This window comes from Octodon degus, unplaced genomic scaffold, assembly GCF_000260255.1.
Source record: "Octodon degus isolate 3935 unplaced genomic scaffold, OctDeg1.0 scaffold00136, whole genome shotgun sequence".
NCBI classification, from domain to species: domain Eukaryota; kingdom Metazoa; phylum Chordata; class Mammalia; order Rodentia; family Octodontidae; genus Octodon; species Octodon degus.
The window spans coordinates 6,023,259-6,047,316 of record NW_004524712.1 but is presented as its reverse complement, the minus strand read 5'-3'; the positions used below and the strand labels follow the sequence as shown (position 1 = coordinate 6,047,316).

At 36.5% G+C, this 24,058-nt stretch overlaps 1 protein-coding gene, 1 non-coding gene and 1 pseudogene across 4 annotated transcripts in view; 2 read left to right on the top strand and 1 right to left on the bottom strand.

Moving 5' to 3' along the window:
- Positions 1-24,058, top strand: part of Arhgap32 (Rho GTPase activating protein 32) — a 337,222-nt gene that overhangs the window by 56,609 nt on the left and 256,555 nt on the right. The gene's annotated exons all lie outside the window — the stretch shown is intronic.
- Positions 6,258-6,364, top strand: LOC111812685. The gene has a single exon (XR_002818121.1). It is a non-coding gene; the product is annotated as a U6 spliceosomal RNA (small nuclear RNA).
- On the bottom strand, positions 12,714-13,178 carry LOC105743575 (annotated as a pseudogene).

The following is a 24,058-nucleotide window of genomic DNA, read 5'->3' as shown; positions in this document are numbered from 1 at the left end:
CTAATGTCATTGGGATTCTTTTTAGAAAGTCTGCACCTGTATCCATGTGTTCAAAAGACTTACCTATTTTGTCTTGCAGAAGATTGTTTTACATGTTTAACATTTAGATCTTTGCTCCATTTTGATTTTAGGGTAGAGAATGGTGAAATACGTACTCCGCACTAATCTTTTGATGTGGATAGCCGTTCTTCCATAGTATCATTTATTAAAGAGGCTACCATTTCTCTGTAGTGTGTTTCTAGCCCCTTAATTGAATTGGCAGGCTGGATTGCTTGGGTTGTTTGTGCTTCCTGTATTCTGTTTCATTGAGCCCATATTTCTGTTTTTGTGCCGGTGCCATGTTGTTTTTATCACTGCTGCTTTGTAATACAACTTCAAGTTCAGGATTGTGGTGACTCCTGTGTTTTCCTTGTTCTAGCATGATTGTTTTTGCTATTCTGGGTCTTTGTTGGTTTCATATGAATTGTAGGATTGTTTTCTATAGATCTGTGAGGATTGCTTTTGGTATTTTGATTGGGATTATGTTAAATCTGAATATCAATTTTGGAAGTCTGAGTATTTTAGCCATTAGGTTGAGACTAGCCATTCAAGATCAGGGATCTTTTTCCATTTTCTGATATCCTCTTTTATTATCTTTTTTTTAGAGTGCTGTAGTTTTTGTTTTAGAGGTCTTTCATTTCCTTGGTCAGGATAATTCCTAAATATTTAACTATTTTTGATGCTATTGTAAATGGCATTGTTTTACTAATTTTTTCCTCAGTGAATTTGTTATTGGTGTGTAGGAGCTCTGTTGATTTTTGTGTACTTATTTTGTATCCCACTATATTAACTTGGACCTTTTCTTTTTGAGTAACAATGACTAAGGGTTTATATACTTTATCTTTCAAAGAATCAGCTTTCATTTTATTGTTTTTTTTAATGTATCCGTTTCATTGATTTTTGCTCTGATTCTTTATAATTGCTTTCCTAGTACTAATTTTGGATTTGGTTTATTATTATTTTTAAAGACTTTTGAGGCATGTTATTAGGTTATTCATTTGGACTCATTCTATTTTTCTGATGTGGGCATTCACAGCTATGAAAGGCCCTCTAGTGACTGCTTTTACTATGTCCCATCAGTTCTGATACCGTCTACTGGCATTATCATTTGGTTTTAGGAACTGTTTTACTTCCTCCTTTGACCCATTGATTATTCAAGAATGTATTATTTAATTTTCATCCATTTGCATACACCTTTTGTCATTGATTCTCAGTTTCATTGCACATTGATTTGATAATTTGTGGTAGGTAACTCTGATTCTTTTGCATTTACTTAACCATTCTTTATTGATCTGTTATGATCTGTTTTGGAAGAAAGTTATAACTGCTTTTCAAAAGAATGTTTATTGCTGTTAGGTGAAACACTGTAGATGTCTGTTAAGTCCATTTGTTCAAAAGTTTGGTTCAACTCTGTATTTCTTTGTTGCTCTTTTTGTCTAGTTGGTCAGTCTATTGTGACAGTGGGGTATTGAGTTCTTCCACTATAATTTATTGATTTTTATCTGTCCTTTCATATTTTATGAAATAGCTATGCTGCTGCTTGGTGTGTAAATATTTATAATTGTTACCCGTTTCATTGAAATGTTTTCTTAACTGAAATGTAGTGCCCTTATTTGCCTCTTCTGGCAAAATCAGTTTTAGCTTAATTTCACTTTACTTGAAAATAGGATAGGGCCAGGGAGATAGCTCAGTAGAATAAGTTAGAGTAAGTGCTTGCCTGGCAAGTGCAAGGTCCTGAGTTCAATCCCCGCACCCCCCCCCCCAAAAAAAAAAAAAAAAAAGGAAAAAGGATAGCTACTCTTGCTTGTGACTAGGTTCTTGTTGCATGGACTATTGTTTTCCATCCTTTTATTTTTATTCTATGCATTTCTTTTTGGGTTAAATATGTTTCTTTCTTTCTTTTTTTTTTTCCTTTCAGAACCAGGGATTGAACTCAGGCCCTTGCGCTTGCCAGGTAAATGCTAAATATGTTTCTTTCATGAAGCCTACTGTTGGATTTTGTTTCCTGATTTCATTCTACAAAGCTGTGTCTTTTGATTGGGGAACTGAAGCTGTTCATACTGAGCGTTATTGTTGGACAGCACGGACTTATTTCTGCCATTGCATTTGGTGTTTTGGTGGCGGATTCCCTTTCTTTCCATTTACTTAACTGCTCATTCTACCTGGTAAAATCATTCTGTTGGATCTATCAGGAGTGTTAGCTTCATTTTCTCTTTTTGGATATCGTAAGAATTTTTTTGGTTTGGTTTTTCCTTATTGTGGAAGTTTCTTATTTCTCTGCTAATTTTGAAAATTAGTTTTGCAGGATGTATTAGTATGGGGTGGAAGTTGTTTTCATTTAGAGCTTGAAACTCGACTCCAAGCTGCCCTTCTCTTTAAGGTTTGTCTTGACAAATCTGCCATGATTCTAAATTTTTCTACATTGTAATTGATTCCTTGCTTTTCTCTAACAACTTGTGAAATTCTATTTTTGTAAAAAAATTCTATTTTTGTGTTGTACTTTTGAAATTTTGACTGTGATGTGTCCTGGAAATGTTCTTTTCTGATTGTAGGTATTTGGGGTTCTGTGTGTCTTTACTTATCTGTATCATCAATTCTTTTGCCATGTTTGGAAAGTTTTCTGTTATTGTTCATGTAAACAGGTTTTAAAAATTTTTTTTAAATATTTTATTTATTTATTTGGTACAGGGTCTTGCTGCACAGCTCGTAGTGATTCACATGCCTCCAGGCCCGATTTAGGTGGGCAGCACAGTGCACATGGGTTCTGTGGCCTGCACTGCATGTGGTACTGGGGATCAAATCCAGGTCCTTGCACTTCAGGCAGATGCTTAGATTGCTGAGTTATGTCCCCAGCCCGTAAACAAGTTTTTATGCCACTTTTGTTATCCTCTCATTTCTTAATAAGTCTAATTAATATTTAGTCTTTGTGTCATTTAGCAACTATTGAATCCATTTTTCATGTTCCCTTTTTAAAAAAGTATCTCCTGTGAACAGACCACTGATTTTTAGTTCTGCCAGCTTGTCCTCCTATTGGTTACTTCTGTTGTCCATACTTTAAATAAACTTTTAATCTCCTAAATTTCTATTTGTATGTTTTCATGGACTCTTTCTTTCTGCTGATCATATATGGCATATGGAGAAAAGCCTGTTGATTACACTACGTTGCTTGAGCTGTAGTAATTGCATCATAAAAAATAATAGTGCCAAAGCAAATAGGACATTGACATATCTTAACCATAGTATAAAGTAATTATAGTGTAAGGTCTAAGATTATAGTATAAAGCCTAAGAGAAATGAAACATTGACCTATAGTAAATATCTGTTAAATGGAGTAAGTTTACCTCCACTAACTATAGAACTGTCGTAGCATATAGTTAACTATTTAAAGATTCATAAAGTTTAATCATTACACTGGTAAAGATTGAGGTTGTGGGAATAGGAGCATGAGAAAAATAAAATATAAAATATTAAGCAATGGGCTGGCCTAATAGCTCAGTGGATTAAAGCACCTACAAGCAGGTACAGAGGCCTAGGGTTTAATCCCCAGGCCTGCTGTGCCAGCCCCGCCCCAGAGCGCACTGAGATGGCAATTGAAACAGGGGGTGTGGTGCACACCTGTAATCTCAGCTCTCTGGAGGCTGTAAACAGGTGGATTACTATGAGTCCCATCTATTAGTGAGACCCTGAGCACCCTGTAGATCCTTCCCTAAAAATAAAAAAAAAAAAAGAAGGAAAGAAAGAAAGAAAAAAAAACAGTGGAAGTTGATAAGGTGGTGACAGAAATGAAATAAAGGAACCTATTAAGTACTAAAAGGAGTAGTACTTTAATGTAATAGTCTTACATTAAAAATAACAAAAAAAGAAAAAGGAGAAGAAAAGAAAAAATTAGCAAACTGAAGGAAAATAAAATAACAAAGGAAAAATTAAAAGAGAAAACAAAGAAAATGCCAAATGAGAAAAATGGGGTGATGCAATGCCAAACACCAAAAACCAGTACAGGAATAAAAAGAAATGGGTCCAGTGTTTTCCCTCCGTATTTCTAGATGAGTAGTTTTCTTCTAGGACCTGCAGTCTTAGACTTCAGCAAGTCCTGATGCTCCCTGCCTGCCTGATAGTCTGTGTGTGATTGAGATTCTGCACCTGCTTTGGAGGCCCCTCTGGGGGAAATCTGAGACTGTAGCAACTGTCCAAGCCAAGGCACATCCCTTAGTAAATGGGCAAGCAATCAGAACACTGCTCTGCTCTAAGTAGGCAGCATGATGAGGGCTCCAGCATATTTTTGGACTTGTTGCCATTACTTTCAGATCCAGCCACTGCTGAAAGCCAGACCCTAAGCCTGGGGTATGGGTCCTTGTGTCCTAACTGGACTGAGGTTCAAATTCTCTGGGGATCTACTTCTAGCCCTCGTCTTCTCCCTCTGCATCTGTTTCCCATGAAATGGGCTATTTTCCCCCAGTCATTTTGGTAGGGTAGCACTGAAAATCCTGGACTGAAGTTGCAGTGTCGTTGTTCTCTGACTCAGTCCAACACATCAACCCTTCAAAAGTGGCACCTGATGAAACTGGCAGTTTGGGAGACCATGTACTGTTTTCTTTTGTAACTGTGCTTCAGTGCCGTAGCCAATCTGTATAAAAGCTCACACTGTTTTTGCAGTTTACAACAATGGTGGTCATAAAACCGGCTCTGCTGGCCAGGACTGTTCTTTTTCCCGGGGACAGCCAGCTGTGGAGTTTACCTGCTCTGTGAGGGCATTGGTGTTGCCCATGAGCTGAAGCCCTGTACTAAGAGGAATGAAAATGGAGAGCCAGGTAGGAGTTGATGATTTGATATGGCCGTGGCATTGAGTCAACCATGTGGAGTTGTTTGGGGACAGACTCCATGGGCTCATGTGCTTTCTTTGGGCTGCTGAGGAAGAATCTGTTAAATTTTTTCAACTGTAAGTTATGTGTAATGGGATCACTGGTCATTCATCACCACTGTATTTAACTCTTTGAAGATACTGCAAATGTTTTTTTATTTACTATGAATTTCTTGCCTGGGTTTTTTTTTTTTTTTTTTGCCTAGGGCTTTATTTAACAAAAATCAGTTCTTTCCTGAGGTTTCAGCTATAATCTCTAAAATCAGAAAGCATAATTAAGCTGGGTGTGGTAGTGCATTCCTGTAATCTTAGCCCTCTGGGAGGCTGAAGCAAGAGAATCACAAGATTTAGCCCTGTCTGGCACTAGTGACTTAGCAAGGCTCTTGTTTTGTTTTGTTTTTCAAACATAGCAAACAAAAAATGTTTGGGCATGTTGTTCGGTGTAAGCAACTTGGGTTCAATTCCCAGCCCCAAATAAAGAAGCATAAGTATGAGCCATATATTTAATAGCTATTAAAAATAGGGCAAAAATTCCTAATATGAGAGAATAACAACAACCCAGCAGCAAGTATTTGCAGAAAAAACGTAAAACAGATGCTATATAAGTATGAAAGTTACTTTTCAAGGAATTGGGTTATATATTATAATTTAGGGTCTTTATTTGGTAGATGTTTACATTTTACCAATCATTGGAAAATGGTTTGATATTTGATATTGAAATAATTAACACAAAGATATTTTGGTTTTATCTTTAGTAAATTTTCCTCTTTGAATGGGCCATAATTACTGTGAAATATTATGCATAAATAATATTTGAAAAGTGTAATTGATGCCACAAATTTAGTTTGAAATAGACATAAATACTCAACCTGAACAGTTTACTTTCTTTTCATAGTCTAACAAAAATGCTTTACAAGATGTTTTGTAACAATATTTAAAAACAAGTAGGATAAACCAGTACATACATAATTAAGTACAATTGTGTCATTGGATGTTTTTGCTATATTCTGGTGAACTCAAGTGGGAGAGAGTAGGAGGAAAGAAGATGAAAGTTCCCTGACTTTTACTTGGGTCTAGAAAAAACTACTTTTTAAAAACATTTTCTCAAAGATACTCAGAATAATTTGGAGAAAAAAAATTAAGCAATTATTATATGGATTTGACCAAGCAGTATAATGTTAAATTTTAGGTTTATCTCTTCAGCTCTAGATTATAGTATTTCTTTTACTAGAGTGCCACCTGTTGTTTGAATTTTTTAGTAGCATCTAACTGCATGTTTTCATGCAGTTTTTAAAAGATTGGTTGCTTAGTATCTGATCGTATTAATGTTACTTATATGTATGTCCTAATATTCAGAGGAGTGCTCGCTTCAGCAGCACATATACTAAAATCGGAACGATACAGAGAAGATTAGCACGGCCCTTGTGCAAGGACGATGCACAAATTTGTGAAGCATTCCATAATCTTTATTTAAGAGGCTGTATGTGTTTTCTTTTGTGTTTGGATTCTTTGTACTTTTTCATGTTCAGTACATCAGTAAGCAAAGTTGGAGGGAAAAAATATTCAGATGATTTCAGGATAATTAACAAAATTAAAATCCTCAAGCAATATAATTTTTTAAATGACTAATTTTAAGGGATTAAGGTATATGGTTCTTTTCTGATTGCCCTCTCCCTTGCCAGTACTTTATCTACCACACTGCCTGTTGTGTTCTCGCTGTCTCTACAGACATCCAGCCATAAATTTGAAATTAATACAGCATCAAGATTGCTTGTGTTTGGTTGTATGGTAGAGTTTATCATAACATAATGTATAAGTGATAGTTATTGGCTCTTCGATAATTCAGAATTATTGAGCCAATAGTAGATAGTTAAGAGTCATAAAGTTGCCATAAACACACTCATAGCAAAATTATTTAAATTGGAAATAGCATATTTTTTCCTTTTTTGGGGACAAATATTCATTTATATGTGACCAGTTCTTCAGTTACATATGTTACATTTGTGTGTTTATACTGATTCTTGTAGGTATTTTCTTAGTGTACACTTTTTCTTTTTTACTTCTATTTTTTATTATATGTTTGCAGTATGTAATGTTTACATTTATTATGTTTTTTTTTTTTTTTTTGCAGAACTAGGGATTGAACTCAGACCCTTGTGCTTGCCAGGGAAGCGCTTATTCTACTGAGCCATCTCCCCGGCCCTTCATTATGGAAAATTGATGCATGTACATCAGTTCCTTTTTCCCCCTTCCCTTCTACCACTCCGGTTTTTTTTTTTTTTTTTCCATCAATATCAGATTCATGTAAGTCCTTATAAAGTTAATTATCATACATATAGATTAACAGCCACACCAACAGGCCAGAAATCATATGAAACGCATAAGACAGTTGCACTGTATTAAGGGCAAACTTTGTCCTGGAGTATGATAGCTTTTTACTTTTTTTTTCCTCCCTATTTTAAAAAAAATTTTTGCCCTTTTTTTTTCCACAGACAATTTTTCAGTATATTTTAATCTTTAAAATATGTATCCTAATTATACAACTTGCTTCAAAATGATCTAGCATGACTGGGGAGAGGAAGGAGAGTAGAGTGCAAATGAACTAAGATCAGTCATGTGCTAATAATTTTTGAAACTAAGTTTAACACACATGGAGGTTCATTATTAAATTATGTTCTCCTATCTGGAGAAGAAACCCATCATATTGCCAGACAGTGTTTTATCAGGTGCCATTTTTAGAAGGGATTTGTTGTTTAAAACTGAGTCACGAAACAATTACAGAAAAATTCCACTTCTGGGTTTCCAGTGTTGCCCTTCCACAGTGACTGAGAGAGAGATAGCCAGATAGAGAGGGGGTACAAAGTAGACTTAAACTTCTTGAGAAGGTCTTGCCCTCCGTAATGAGAAACAGGCACTGTGAGTGTGGCTTTCAAAGGAGGCTGGATGTAAAAATGTTGGCATTAAATCAAATGTCTTCTTGAACTCCTGCCCTGGGACCCTCATCCAGTGGGGACCACAGTTTGCCCTTCATTTACATATTGATTTTGTCATGTAGGGTAAGCCACTGGATAATATATATATTTTTTTTTTCTTTTTTTTTTTTTTTTTTTTTTTTTTTTTGCGGAACCAGGGATTGAACTCAAGCCCCTGCACTTGCCAGGTAAGTGCTTATTCCACTGAGCCATCTCCCCAGCCCCAAGCCATTGCATATTAAGCTTGCATGTCTGATTTACCTCATTTAACATTATGGCCTCAAGATGCATCCATTTTCCTACAAATCGTATTTTTAGGGGCTGGGGAGATAGCTCAGTAGAATAAGTGCTTGCCTGGCAAGTATAGGATCCTCAGTTCAATCCCTGGTACTGCAAAAAACAAAAAAACAAAAACAAACATATTCTTGCTAAGTATGTGAAATTTTTAAGCTAATGTAGAATGAAGTTTTATAGTAATGCCCAATATATACAAATAGAACAGTATATGCATAATTAAATGCTTGCATGTGACATAGTTTAGTATGATTCTCTTGTTTCTTTTAATCTTATTTATTTATTTATGACAGTCTCGCTACACAGCTTGGACTCCTAGTGATTACTGTCTCAGCCTCTCCAGGACTGGATTATAGGTGTGCACCACATTACAGAGGCGGCACACTGCACCCAGGGTCAAATGTAGACAGCAGATGAATCTTTTTTTTTTTATGTGTTTAGTACAGGGCCTACAGGATCTCACTACACAGATTGGACTTGTGATTCTCCTGTTTTCAGCCTCCCAAGCGCTGAGATTACAGGTGGATACCACCATGCCCAGTCTCATTAGCTGTCTCAGTGTGCCTTGGGGCCAGCATGGCACCCTGGGGATCGGAGTCCCTGCCCCCTTGCTGAGCCTGCCAAAGCAGGCACTTTAGTCTGCTGATTTATCTGACTGGCCCATTGAATCTTTCTTTTTTAAAAATTACTAAACTGTAAGGTGTGGTGGTCCATGCTTGTAATCCCATCACTCAGGAGGCTAAGATGGGAGGACCTCTGTTAAGTTTTATGTCAGCCTGGGATATATAGTTAATTCAAGGTATCTTGAAATACATAATGAGACCTTGTTTCAGAAAACCAAAACTAAAAACACAAACACAAAACCATTAAGCCAAAAGTATTTAATTGGAACACCTAGTCCATATATATTTAATATAGCTACTAATAATAATTGTCTGCCATTTTGCTATTTCTTTTCTGTATAGTTTTGAGTCTTGATTTTATTTTCCTCCATATAACATTTTCTAGTGCATTACTTTTTTTCTCATGCTTTATAGTTATAAATATATAGTCATCTATTTTGGATTGATAAATTACTCAATTTCAATAGTATGTAAAAAGTTTGTTCCTATGTAGCTCATTTGCTGTCCCCTTTTTTGTCTTATCCAAAGTATTTTTTATACATCATGTACTTATTAACAGAAATGTTAAAAAATTATTGCTTTATAATTCTTTCAAATTAGGTAGAAATAAAAAAATGAAAATTATGTTTATATTTTTCATACTTACATAAGTTACTTTATAGGCCTCTTTATTTTTTTATTTGCAGTTTGTTTATGATCTGGTATCTTTTCAGCCTAAACAGCTCTCATCAGTATTTCTTGCGGGGCAGGATTGCTAATACACATTCTCTTAGTTTTTGTTCATCTGGGAATGTCCTTATTTTGGCAGGTACTTTAGGTGACTATAAGAATGGGGTTGCTGTTCTTTTTCTTTTAATACCTTGAATATGTTATTGTGTTGTTTGCTTGTCTCCATGACTTGATCACACTTTAGCTGTTAAATCTTATGGAGGTTCTTTTATTCTTGGTAAATCACTATTCCCATTGCTCTTTGTCTTTGAATAGATGTGCTATGATCTTTTTAAGTGTGGACTTTTAAAATTTTATCTTTAGAGTTAAGTTTCTTTGATGTGTAAATTAATGCTTTCCATCAAATTTTAGATATTTTTGGCCTTCATTTCTTTTTTTTTTCTGTATTTTAGGGAAGGGTCTACAGGGTGTTCAGGGTCTCACTGCTAGATCTGACTTGTAGTAATCCACCTGTTTACAGCCTCCTAAGATCTGGGATTACAGGCTGGCCATCATTTCTTCAAGTATTATTTTTACATCTTTTTCTCCTTTCTTAACACTGTTACATCTATGTTAGAATACTTGGTGGTGTCCCACAGTTTCCTAGGCTGAGTTTACTTTTCTGTGTTTAATTCTTTTCTTTCTGTGCTCTTGACTAGATAGTCTCAGCTGTCCTATGTTCATATTGGCCCTGACATCTGTCATCTTTTTCTCTGAGCACAAAACACCAGTTAGTATTCAGCAGTGCAGTTGGATCATTGTGTTGGTTTGAATTTTCTTACTTCACCATCATCATGGAGTCTATCAGCTTTTCACCATTATTGAGGAAAAAAAAAAGCTAAAACTTAGTTGGTATCTTTTCTTTTCTAGCTTAATATTGTTCTTGTAAGGTGGTAAGTCTGTTCATGAACTTAATGCATTCCACAGTTGTGGAAAAGATTGTCATGTTCATGTGGGAAAGAGGCCCATGGTACAGATTTTGCAAACAAAAACAAAAATGTGGGGGCTGCAAGGTAGTTTGGTAGTCTGAGTGTCTGCATGGCAAATACAAGGACCCAGATTCAATCCCTGGACTCCAGGCGTGCTGTGCAAGCCCTGGAACCAGGCATGGTGGCACATTCCTGTAAGTCCAGTGCTGGGGATGCCGACACAGGAGGAGGATCACTACCAGTCTGAACTGTGTAGCGAGACCCTGTTTCAAAACCAATAACAGTAGTAACAACAAAACAAAAATATGCCAAGTTCTTCTAATTGTGAGTCAAATTGTTTGCAAACAAAAGCACTTATGAACCACGGTACCATTGTATGTAGTTATGTGCCTTATGTGCTACGTAACTTTGTTTCAGTCCACTGTGGACTCATAGATGCATAAGATCGTGACTGCACTCCTATTTAGGTGTGCACTGTGTCTCCAGATTTGTGTACACTCTTGAGGTTCACATAGGGATGGATTTACTAAGGACTTGTTTCTTAGAATGTGTGAATGTGGACAGTTCTTAAGTGCTGTGTGATTGTACTTGCCTCAAGATAGTGTCAAAATGTGATTTCTTTTTTTCTCTCTCTCTCTCTCTCTCTTTTTTTTTTTTTTTTGAGATACCAGGAATTGAACTTGGGACCTTGTGCTTGCCAGGCAGGCACTTATGCTGCTGAGCTATATCCCCAGCCCAAAATGTGATTGGTTTAATTATCATATTTAGATAGATGTCTAGCTGATTCTTTGCCTAAAACAATATCTGTGAAGTATGACCTCATTCATCTTACTTAATTGCTGTTTGCAGTGTCCTGGTACACAGAAACTTGCGTGACTATCTTTGACAGGAAATGAATTTGCCTTTTGTTTTGTTGCAGATGAGTTTTTACTTCTTTATCTGTTTTTGAAAGTTCAATATTTAAATTGTTATTTAAACAAAATCTTTATTTTAATTTTTAAAATGATTGATAAAAAGTTTGTATTCTGTGCTCCTATCTAAGCCTTTGAAAGTGCTAGGAAGGCTTTAAAAAGTCTGTCTGTATTTATTTATTTATTTAAAAAGTCTGTATCTAAAAAAATAAGCAGATATCTTTTCCACTTTTCTTATCAAAGTTGTACTAGTATTGTCTTAGAAAATGACTTTCTCTTTCCCCATTGTCATTCTCATCAATAGTCAGGCTTCTCTACCTCTTTTTTTCCTATATCCCGAACATTTCACACCTCATGTCTTTCCTATGCTTCACTGTTCAGTCATGGGTTATCTAGATGAAAGGAAAATGGGATGTGCTGGTGATTTGGCTGTGACATCTGTCACCTCATAGATTTGTACAGTTCATGAAAACAACAACAAAAAAAAGCTCTTCTACTGATACAACATATTCATACATACATTTTATGAAGTGATGTAATAAATTTTATATTACTTAAACATTCTAAGGAAGTTAGAGGTACAGAATTGTAAAAATTTGATCTGGTAGATATAAATTTTTCAGTAAAGTAGCCATGAGCTATATGTGGTATCAATCCCTTGGTTGTGCTGTTCTGAGTAAGATAGGTTCTGTAAGTGGGAAATTTATGGCAAGTTTGGAAAAATGTGGAAAAAGAATGCAAAAAAATTAAAGATCTAAATAAAAAATAAAAAATGAGAGATCTAAAAAATTATGATGCATTGGATGTTGCCAACAAAATTGGAATCATCTAAACTGAGTCCAGCTGGCTAATTCTAAACATATACTTTTTAGATCTCTAATTTTTTAGAGATTTATTTATTCATTTATTTGGTACAGGGTCTTGATACACAGTTTGGATCCTCCTATCTCAGCTTCCTCAATGCTGGGATTACAAGTGTGTGCTACCATGCCTGGTTTTGGTGGTCCGTACAGCATGTGGCAAGCATAGCATGGATACCAGGGATCAAACCCAGGTCCTTGTGCTTGCCAGGCTGGTTCTTAGACCACTGAGCTACCTCCCCAGCTAAAATACTGAATTTTTAAATGATTTAAAAATATTGAAATGGTCTATATATTTGTTTTGTTTTTTTAGCAGAACCAGGGATTGAACTCAGGCTCTTGCACTTGCCAGGGAAGCGCTTATTCCACTGAGCCATCTCCTCGGCCCCCAAAATATTGAAATGGTAATGGTTTGGATCAGTAAGGGTATACTAGAGTATCCTCTTAAGTTTTTTTTTTTTTTTTTTTTTTTTTAACAGAAAAAAAGTATATGTTTAGAATTAGCCAGCTGGACTCAGTTTAGATGATCCCAATTTTGTTGGCAACATCCAATGCATCATAATCGGGAGCCAGTCGAACATATGCCTTCTTCTCTCCATCAGGCCTGATTAGGGCATTGACCTTGGCAACATCGATGTCACAGAGCTTCTTCACAGCTTGTTTGACTTGGTGTTTATTGGCTTCGACATCCACAATGAACAGGAGTGTGTTGCTGTCCTTCATCTTTTTCACGGCTGACTCTGGTCGGGGGACCTTGATGATGGCAGAGTGGTCAAGCCTGTTTCTCCTGGGGGCGCACTTCCGAGGGTATTTGGGCTGCCTCTGGAGCAGCAGTGTCTTGGGACAGCGGAAGGTGGGCGACGTTCATATCTTCTTTTTGTGGCTGTGGATGCCTTTCAGCACGACTTTCTTGGCCTTCAAAGCTTTTGCTTTGGCTTCAGCTTTGGGAAGGGCCGGGGCTTCCTTCTTTGCCTTTAGCGCCATGTTGGTAAAAAGCTTAAGTTTTTATTAGAAATGCGAAATCTTTCCCTTCTAAACATACTGAATCACACTGCATTTCAATAAGATTTTCCCCATATGATTTGTTTGTAAAGTTTGCAAACAAGAAGCATGATACTGCTACATTGTTAAAGGATAAATATATTTATAGGTGAAATAATGCTTTGCATAAAATAAATTGCCAAAAAAATAAATTTCCAACTGGTTTGCATTCAAATGATACTTAAAAGTAGGCTGTAAATAATAGTGACAACATATTTTCCTGTGTACATTTCTATTTAAATCTATGAAAATTAGAAACAAGAATAATAAGCTTTTTCTTCCTCCTTTTATTATATCAGTTTACACCCTGGAAATAGCCTTTTTGGGTCATGCCAAAATCTCTTTTCTTTGAGATATTTTTAAATTTTATGTCATAAAACTCAGGATGTATTTCTACTTTAACTTGGAGGAGGTTTCATGTGTCTTTTGGTATAGCAGGCATAGCATTTGGAATTAAAAGATCAAAGTTAAAGTTCTGGCCCTTTTACTTTGTAGCAGTGTGTTTTTGGGAAAATTATTTAATCTTCCTGAACCTGCATACTAAAGATGTCCGTTTTCACATACGAGCTGGTAAAGTTGATCAGGTAAGTTAGCCACATTATATATTGTACTCTTTTGGAGAATTATTTAACTCTTAGGCTCACTTGCCATATTTCTTCTTGGTTGCAATATGGAGAACTATGTTACTGAGCAGCAGAAATCTGCACAAAAAGAGAAGAGAACTACCTAAAATATTTGATTAATGTTGGAGGTAAATACATTTAATTCAGTTTTAGTATTTTTTTTTATTTTAGTATTTTTTATTTTTTTATTTAGTATTTTTAAAATTCAGTTTTAGTATTTTTTTTTATTTTAGTATTTTTTATTTTTTTATTTAGTATTTTTAAAATTCAGTTTTAGTATTTTTTTCATGAAAGTACTTACTTTATTTACGTATGAGGAATAAGCCAGTGCAAAATACATTGTTTGACAACTGTGTTGGAGATAAAAACCCAGCCGCACAACTGCCCCAAAGACTGTATCAGTGCCTTCTCTCCACACACATTTAGGGTCTCTGGGCCTCCTGCAGGAGCCTGAGCAGGGATCAGCAGGCCTGAGGGCGAAGGTGAGAGTGTGCCATTGGTGATGGTAGTACATAGGGTCACACTCCAGGTTCTCAATCACCTCAGTCAGCAGGTGGGCTCACTCCAAGCCTGAGCCAGGGGCCTGAGAACCCAGGGCCAGTTCTAGCTTTTTAAATAGTTGTAGAAATGAGTGTAACTTGGAGCAAGTATGTTACCTTTACAAATGTACGTAAAAGCAGTTACTAGACTCTTATCTGGAAGTTGTTCAACATGCAGGTTTTGATGAGCAAATTAGTTCTAAGATTAGGAAATAAACTGTTTTAGTGGCCTTGTAGGGGTTTGGGATGCAACTGATTCACAAGCTGTCTCTCACACTATGCCAGAAGAACCTGATCAGAACTCAGTGTTTGCTGAGGAACCACCGTTTTCTTGTGGTAACGATACCTGACTGTGGCAAGGTGAGAATTTAAACAAATACTCTCCTTTTCTTGGCTAGTGTTTTGATGTAGGTTGCTGTAGTGGTTTCTCTGTTGAATATTTAGAAAACATGCAGGTGTTGGAGAAATTTATGACATTTTGCTTTTTTCATTATTAAAAATGAAGTGGTTAGGTATAAAAAGTCTGGGAAGAGTACAATTGATAGTTACAAATCTATTTTAATTGAATATAGTATACTTAGTTTTGGCTATAGAGTAACTTTTAGGTTATCCTAAATGGAACTGTTACCTTGTACCCACTTCTGCCTTCCTGTGCTACTTTTGAAAATGGCCCACAACATTCTGTCCATAATAGAAACTTTAAACTGCTTATTGGAGTGAAAGTCTGTCTGCCCTTAAGCAAAAAGTATTTGGAGTAATGTTTGGGCTTCCTTCTTCTGAAAGCTGTGCACATTTTTAAGTTAATAAAAACCACAACTGAATGTGGCACTTTTGTTTTGTCTGGAAATAAAAGATGACTTTGTGCTTTCTGTTGTACTTTTTTTTCTTCTTTTAATGCTGAGGATTGAAATCAGTACTTTTGTACTAGGCAACATCTCTGAATCCTTTCTTTTACTTTTTATTTTGTGGCTTGGTCTCATAAATTGCTAATATTTAAGGTCTTAAACTTGTGATCCTGCTTCAGGCTTCCAGAGTGCTGGGATTGCACAAGTGCACCTGTCTTGTATTATTATTATTATTATTATTATTATTATTATTATTTAACTAAGGCTGAAATAAAATTTTTCCTTTTTCACTAAAACTTACTCACTTAAAAAAAAATGTACTGGTGATTGATCTCAAGGTCTGGTTCACACTAGATAAACTCTACCACTGACTTCCATTCCCAACCCTTTTTTAAAATCTTACTATCGATCACATTTCTTGAAATTTCTCATCCTGTGCGCTAGCAAGCCCTTTCTTTAGCCTTATAATTCAGCCCCACTGCCTCTTTCTTTCTTTCTTTCTTTCTTTCTTTCTTTCTTTCTTTCTTATTTGGTGTTCTCCTCAACAAACTAAATGGTGCATAAACATTCAGTTAATGATGCTGTGGTTTTAAAAGTTAATCCATTGTAAAGAATGTTCCAGATGCAGAAAGAACTTTTTTTTTTTTGTGGTACTGGGGATTAAACTCAGGACCTTGTGCTTGCCAGGCAAATGCTTATTCTACTGAGCTGTCTCCTAGCCCAGGAAGAACATTCATTGTAGAATGATCTGGTCAGTCTGGTCTATCATTCTTTAAGGAATTTATGTAAGTATTATTGCTGTAAACTCCTGATTTGCCCAGAACATAATGTTTTTTTTAACTGTTCTTCAGCTTTAGGATACAATGGAAATTAGTTTTGTCAAGTTTTATTTCTTCATGGCAGTATGTTAATGAAGCTCTACATTTGAAGTCTAGTAGACTAAATTGTAGAATTGAAAATGAATATTGTGTATGGTTATTTGATATGTGTAGTAATAATTTCTGGATTTTAGGAGGTTCTGTTGATTTGTAAGTAGTAGCATGTCTCATTCTGGAAAGCAATATTAATCATTATATGGGAGAAAATAAAGTCACATTCTGAACTGTAACAGGTTGGTCCTGTAAGTCTCAGTGTTTTGCTTTACAAGTAATGTTCTGGTATTCTTTAAGTACCAAAAATTAGAAAAATTTTTATGTAATTGGAGAAAGTAGAGGATAGAGCATGGTCACTAGTCTGGGAGATTGTGTGAGAGTGTGATTTATTTTTTTTTTCTGCTCTGTGACTTTGATTCCTTATTCTTTTGTGCTTAATTTGGAGAATAAATTGTATGGCAGATCTCAAAAGCAGCTGAAACATAGCTTTAAACTTTTTCTTGTTTATCATGCATGAGAGTAGGAAAACTAGGAAAGTGCAGGCAAATTGCCTCATTTAAATTTAATCAGTAAGAATCGACAGTAAAGGTAGATTTTGTAAGTTCTTAAATATTGTTATAATTGATGATTCCGAAGTTAAATGAAGTATGAGAAAATAATTTCTGTATATATATTCCTACAAATTTACAACTGTAATTTGTGTTTATTTCTTGTAGAGAAAAAGTACAGCTTTCAAGCCAGGCGCAGTAGTGTGTCCCTATACTTGGTCTACTTCAGAAGGCTAAAGCAGGAGCATTGGTGGCTTAGCAAGACCCAGTTTCAAAATGAAAAGTATAAAATGAGCTGGGGATATAGCTCAGTGTGAAGACTTTGGGGTTCAATCTCCAGCACCACATCACCACATCAAGGGGGTGTGGTGGTGTAAGGATGTAACTCAGAGGTAGATCACCTTTGAGTTTGATCCCTAGTAACAGCAGCAACAGCAACAACAATTTACAGCTTTGAAAATAAAGTTATTTCTTTTTGCAGTAATGATTCAAATAGAAGAGCATTAAAAAACTTCTGTGTATATAAATTCCTTCTGTTTCTTTCTTAAAAAGATGCTTGTGTTAGCATTTAAACACCACCTGGATAATTTTGAGTTGTCTTCTCAGGATCCCTAATCTTATCATATCTATAAAGATCTTCTTCCAAATAAGACACTATTCAAAAATTTTTGGGGCAGGACTTGGGCTTATCTTTAGAAGCAATGTCAGTTTACTACACATGACAAAAGGAAGATAGAAGATGTGATGAAATGAAGGTTCTTGAGAAGAGATATGATCCTAGATTATCTGGCACACAAGGTAATCACAGGAATTCTCAGTGATTTTTGGACTGCTGTCCTTCACAGCTATGGGATAATAAATTGCTGTAATTCAAAGTCACTAATTTTGCGAGTAATTTGTAACAACAGCAATGGGAAACAATGCAATAATGAAAGTAAAAGTTAATATACTTAGAAAGCACTGAGGGCAAGAATGTGTCCCAGGCATTTCATTTATAGCTATTCTGGTCATTATAGTAACTTTATGAGGTAAGAGTTGTTGTTGCTAAATTGAGGCATCAAAATCCTAACCAAATCCTAAGGAAATTCTAACCTTAGAATGAAGCAAGAGGGTAATTGAGGATATGACAGTGCTGGTGAGAAGGACTGCAGTTTGTGTGCTACCATCAGCTGGTGAAAGGAGGCTGCTCAGAAACCTGGTGGGGTAAAGTTATAACTCCAGTTATAGGTCCTGTGAGGTGTGTGCGTGGGTCAGCTGTGGGCTGTTTTTTATTCAGTTGATTCAGGGGGTCACAAACTAAGGCTCAGTTTGTTTGGGTGAATGAAATTTTGTTGGAAACAGCTTTTTTTTTTTTAAATTTATAAACTATTGTCTAGTTGCTTCTTCCTTCAAAGGCAGAACCTCAGCAGTTATAGGAGAGGGCATAATCTACAAAACATAAAACACTTATTATCTGACCCTTAAAAAGTTTTCTGAACTGACCTAGTTCTTCTGTCTGATGAAATCATGCATAAGCAAGTATAAAATTTGTGCTGTTTTCAGATTGTTCCTTAATACAACAGTCAGTTTGAAAGATATTGTCATCTTCAAAATAAATGCTGGAGGAAGGAGGAGAGGGGAAGTAAAAAAGAGCAGGATCCAATATGTATATGTATATGTATTAATTTCTCATGGTGAATGTATTTATATTGTATTACAAACATATACTAATGAAAACGGAAAATAATTAAATCTAGAAAACAAAGCAAATCCTGTCCTCTGGTGAGCAGAGTGAGGGCAGCAAAGGCAGAGGTGCCTTCCTGATGCCATCCCAAGCTGTGAGTCTGTGTGCGTTTAGTGGAATCATCCCTCAGGTATATTCAGGTATACGAGCCAGCACATTTATTTTACATTGAATCCAGTTTGAATTGTTTTCTGCTACTTAAAGTAACAGTTCTTTTTCTAAAAGTCTTAATTTTAAAAGTTTTAAATTTCCCAAGAAGTTGCAGATAGTATAGAGAGTTCCTGTTTCTCTCATATCCAGTTTCCTCTGTTGTTAGCATCTAATATTGAAGAATGCTTACCTGTGTCTCATTTAATGGATCAGTACTGATGTACAGCTCTTAATTAAGTTTTAAGCTTTCTTTGAAATCCCTGCATTTCTTCCTAATGTTCCTTCTCTGTTCTAAGACCTGTGTGGGTGCTGTTCCCTATAGTCACCCTCACTTCTTGTCCACTTGGTATGTGGCTGTTTCTTAGACCTTTCTTGGCTTTGATGACTGTGACCATTTTTACTAGTCCTAATGCAAGGTATTTTATAGAGTCTCCCTTAGTTTGGGATTATCTGATTTTTCCATTTGTTATTACATAACAGAGTGCAGTGGTTGATCTCTTGATAAGAACAGAGTCAGTAATCACATGCAGGAGATAAACAAGTGCAGAGGTTTATTGTTTGTACCCAAGGATGGGGTATGTTGGGTATAAAGCCTCATACGGTGTCTTCTATAAAGGAAGTAGAGGCTTTTACTGGGGAAACATGATATTTCTACTAGAGGAACTTGTCATCCCTTGTAGAGGTGGACATCTTGAGAAACTCAGTTCTAGATCATGCTTTACTGTTCAAAATGGTGGGTGGGAATATCTCCTGAGCAAGATTTAGCATTATGCTATGCTAATGAGATTCTAATGAGATTTTTAATGTGAAAAGTCCATTCTAGATCGTTAAAAAAGTGAGTCATAATGACTAATTTTGCATGGTTCCTTACGAGTTACCTTAGAGAGCTTTATCTGAATTTGCAGAAAAACTTGGGCGTGTTAGCAGTTATTAAAATGGTAGCAGTGTTTCTTTTTGTAGGTACAGTATAAGTGACTGCCCCTAAAAGCACCTGTGTAACAGCAGATAGACTAGAGTTGCAGGTTTGGGAAAGAGAACTACAATTGTATTTTAAAACTACCTCAAGATACAAACACTTAAGATGAAATACTTTTTACTTTTAAGATTTTTGTAAATTTTATTAGAAAAATCATTTCAAACATATAACTGTCTTTGTCTGTGATGCTAAACTATCCTTGTCCTTCCCAGTCTCTTTCTACCCTCATTTAATGCCCCAGTTTACCATCCCTATAGTGTCTTCATGGAAGATTTGTCATTTTTGACAGAGTAAAATACCTATTTAAGATAAATGTTGTTTTAAATAGTTTATGTCTCTTGAAAATATTGCTCCTGCTCTTTAAAAAATGTTAACAGCCAGGCATGAATTCCTAACGTTTAGGAGGATGAGGTACTTGGATCATGAGTTGAAAGCACCCTGGATTACATAGTGAATCCTCATCTCAAAGAAAACAACAAAAAAACCCAACCAACAAACATGTTAGCTACATCATAAAAAAAAATAGGTCAAGATGAGAGAAGTATTTTTATGAGGTTTGTCTTAATATTTAATGTAGTTGAGATTGCATATGGTGTTTTTGATCTGTCCTGCAGTATGTTATAAGTGTGCCATATTGACATCCTAGACTCCTATGTCAGTCATTTTTCTTCATTAGCTATGATTGCAACTGCTGTCAGGTACAGGAAATTTTGTTACATTATTTCATACTGTCATTGCTCTTTGATATGTAGTTCTGAAAAAATGGAAGGTGTAAATACTGAGTCCCATCCTTTGTGTCAATCAAAATACCTTCTGGGGTATTTTTCTGGTTTGAGTGAATAATTTCAGTGACGTGAATTTTATTGAGAATAGCAGCATACACATGCTTTGAGGACACCTCTTGGTTACCTTGAATCTCAGCTCTTGTCATCTAAATTTCAAATAGCAAAATGACCATGTGACTGAAAATACTTGAGGGTCAGAGACATGAAAACACAAATCCTTTGATTATACTGTTTTTATTTAAAATATAATATTAAATATATGATGGAATTAAAAGTTAAGGCATTAGTGTAGCTTTTAGCGAACAATTAGATAAAGATCTTATCACAGTATAATTTGAGATCCAAATTGATTTATTGCCTTTAAAACCTTTACTCAGGTTTTATTGCCTGAGTAAAGTTTGTTTAAATTGAACAACTTAAGTTTTGTCTTCGTATTAACTTTGTTATCTTATCCAATGAATGCTATATTGTGAATATTTATATACATTACATATGATATTGAGATATGTCCGACATTTCATTTGAATAAATATCATACTTTCATTGCCAGAATGATAGTGTTCCATTTGCATTAAGCTATTGAGTGTAGTAGTGATAAAATTTAAAAACTGGCAGATTCATGATAGCACTAGAGTAGAAAGTTTTAATGAAAAAATGTATTGAGGTAAATAATCATATGCTCAGAAATAGTGTGCTAGAGATACAGCTTTATGAGAATTATTTGCTTCAGCAGCTTCAAGAATTCCAAAATAAAAGAATCAAAAGAAAAAGGTGACTTAATGTCAGATTGCCAGAGTTCTGTGCCAAGAAAGTACAACTTCCTGTGTGTGCATATATCATAGACACCAAGATTTTTGCTCTCAGTTTCCACTTTGAAGATCCTTATTTCCATGCTAGACAGTTAGTTGGAAGAGATAGTTGACAGTTATATTGCTGTTTCTTTCACTGCACCAAGTCTTTTAATTCTATGGTTGTTGGAGAGCCCTTCTAGGTTGGAGTTTATCAGTTTTGAGGCATATGACTATGAATGGCTATTTGTATAATTTTAGCACTCTTCATGTAGGAATGGTATTTCTTTCACTTGTATATTGATCAATCATTATAGGAAGTAAGAGCATAGCTTTTGGGGCTTGATTTTTGTGCTTTTTTTTCCTTTTGTGAAGGTATAAATTGAGCAGTGTCAACTAAGGAACTTCTTTTGATTTTAGGATCTGGTCACTACAGACTCAGTAGAGATGTAAAGTGCTTCACTGATTCTGATGCCCAGTCAAATTTAGGAGCCAGTCAGATTATGTTTGTGCACTTCTCCATATCAAGAGTACTAATAAAAGTGGTAACAATATTAGTAAAAGTAAAAGCAAAGTTATAAAGATACATCAATATCAAATATGTAAGGAAATACTATAATAAATATAGGATTTTGTCCTTAAGTAAAGGTATAGTTGTCTAATGGAAAGTGGTGTAATGAAGGTTGAGGCTACTGGATTATAGAGCAGAGGGAAAAGTATGTGCTTTGGGCCAGAACTTCACTGAGTCTGCCCACCCCTCTTTTTTTTGAAAACTGCCAGAGAGACATGGTAGGCTAGGTGTCACCCCCACTCCAGCTTTCCCACCAGAGTTCCACTAAGTCCAGCTGCCCCTGCTCGCCCTGAAGACTGTTAGTAAGACTTGGAAGCCCTAACCCTGCCATACCTGCCTTCCTGAAGGAGCTCTGCTGAGTCTGGCCACCTCTCCATCACCCCTCCATGCCCTAAAGACACCAGGGAAAATGTGACTACCACAGTGACATGTAGGAGCCTTGGGGAACACTATACTGTGCCAGTCCGCTAACGAGAGAGCCTCGAATAACTATGGCCTGCACTTATCATTATTGGATCTGTCTTGAACTGTAGCTTGCCCTCCTCGCCTAGTGAGGTAGAAACCACATTGAGCCTCACAGAGCAGGGGCTGTGGTGAACCTTTCCTGTTGTTTCAGTCTCCTGAGAGCCTTGCTGATCTGCACCCCACCGATAAACCATCACTGCAAAAAATGAGTAAAGGAAGGAACAAAAGGCAATCTCAGGCCTCTAGCCCACCCAAAACAAGTCCAGGAGACAAGGTCAAAGAAGAATGTGGAAGTCGCACACCTGAAATTTATGAGGTGATAGCAACTGAAGTAAAGAAACATCAGGCTATGGAGGAAATCAGATCAGAAATAATCTCTCAGGTAAAAAAAGGAAATGACAACAATCATGAAAGAATTGCTCAGTACATCAAAGGAAGACACAGACAAAAAAATAGAAGGGAGGGCTGGCCAAATAGCTCAGCATATTAAAGCACAGGGGCCAGGGGTTCAATCCCTGGGCCTGCTGTGCCTGCCCTGCTCCCCGGATCGCGCAGAAAGACTGACCCGGGAAGGTGCCCAGGCGCTGCCCGCGGAAGAAAATGCGCTGCCGGGTGCCAAGTATCTGTGCCCCGAGGGCGCAGTCGGGGACAGCGGTGTGCTCGCCGCAGCCGTCTGATGGGGGCGCGCTCGGGGGTTCATTTAAAGAGCTCCTCACCATGGCTGGACTTCAGAGCCAGCTTGCTCGGCGGCCTGGTGCCTGCGACCCACCAGCTGCAGGAAGAGGAACGAAGGCCTTCGGAACCCCGCGGTGCGCTCAGCTCTGGGCTGCTCCCCCGGGGCATGCTGAGAGGGCAATTGAGACTGGGTGTGGTGCTACACGCCTGTAGTCCCCGCTCTTGGGAGGCTGTAACCAGGCAGATCACTGCGAATCTGATCTAGTAGTGAGACCCTGAACACCCTGTAGACCCTTCCCTAAAAATATGAAGAAAAAAAAAGAAGGGAATAGGAAAATGATGGAAACACTGAATGAGTAATACGAGAAAGAATTAAAATGTATGAAGCAGATTCAAACAGATATCCAAGACATTAAAGAATTCCATTGAAAGCTGGCAAAACCGCTTGAATGAAGCAGAAGATAAAAATTCAGACATTGAAGATTGCATTGCAGCTAGTAAACATGAAAGGAAGCATCAGTTAAAAATAAGGAGAAACCAAGAAATAAGCATATAAGAGCTGAAAGATAGTTCAAATAAAAGTAAGACCAATAAGTATTAATGAGACAGCTGGTGATAACACAAAAGACATTAAAAAAGGGTGTTTCCAAAATGGTAACAGGAAATTCCTCAAGGATGGAAAGAATCTGATACACAACTAGAGCATATGGAACTCCAGCTAGCCATCATCAAAATAAATGGTCACCCAGACACATATTAATCAAGATCCTACAAATTGAGCAGAATGCATACTAAAAGCTGTTAGAGGAAAGAGATCACCTATAATGGAAAGCCTGTGTGAATCACAGCAAATTTCTCAACACAGACCATCAAAACAAGAGCTTGGAGAGAGAGATTTCAAGTCCTGAAAGAAAAGAACTTTCAATCTGGGTTGATGTATCTTGCAAAACTATCTGATATAATGAAAGATTAGATACTTCCATGGCAAAGAAGAACTGAAGAAGTTCATAACAATGGAAGCAACCCTAGAAAGAATACAGATAGATATTTTAGAAAGAGACACAGATGACTACATCAGCAACAAAAGAGAACTACAAAGCAGAGTAAGTTATTAAGCAAGGGGGAAAAGCAGGGATCCTCTAGTAGGAAAAAAGCATGACAGAAGTAAGCCAATAGGGGCTGGAGAGATGGCTCAGTGGTCTAAAGCACCTACTTAGAACAAGCTTAGCAAAAGCATCAGGGACCGCGGTTCAATCCCCCAGC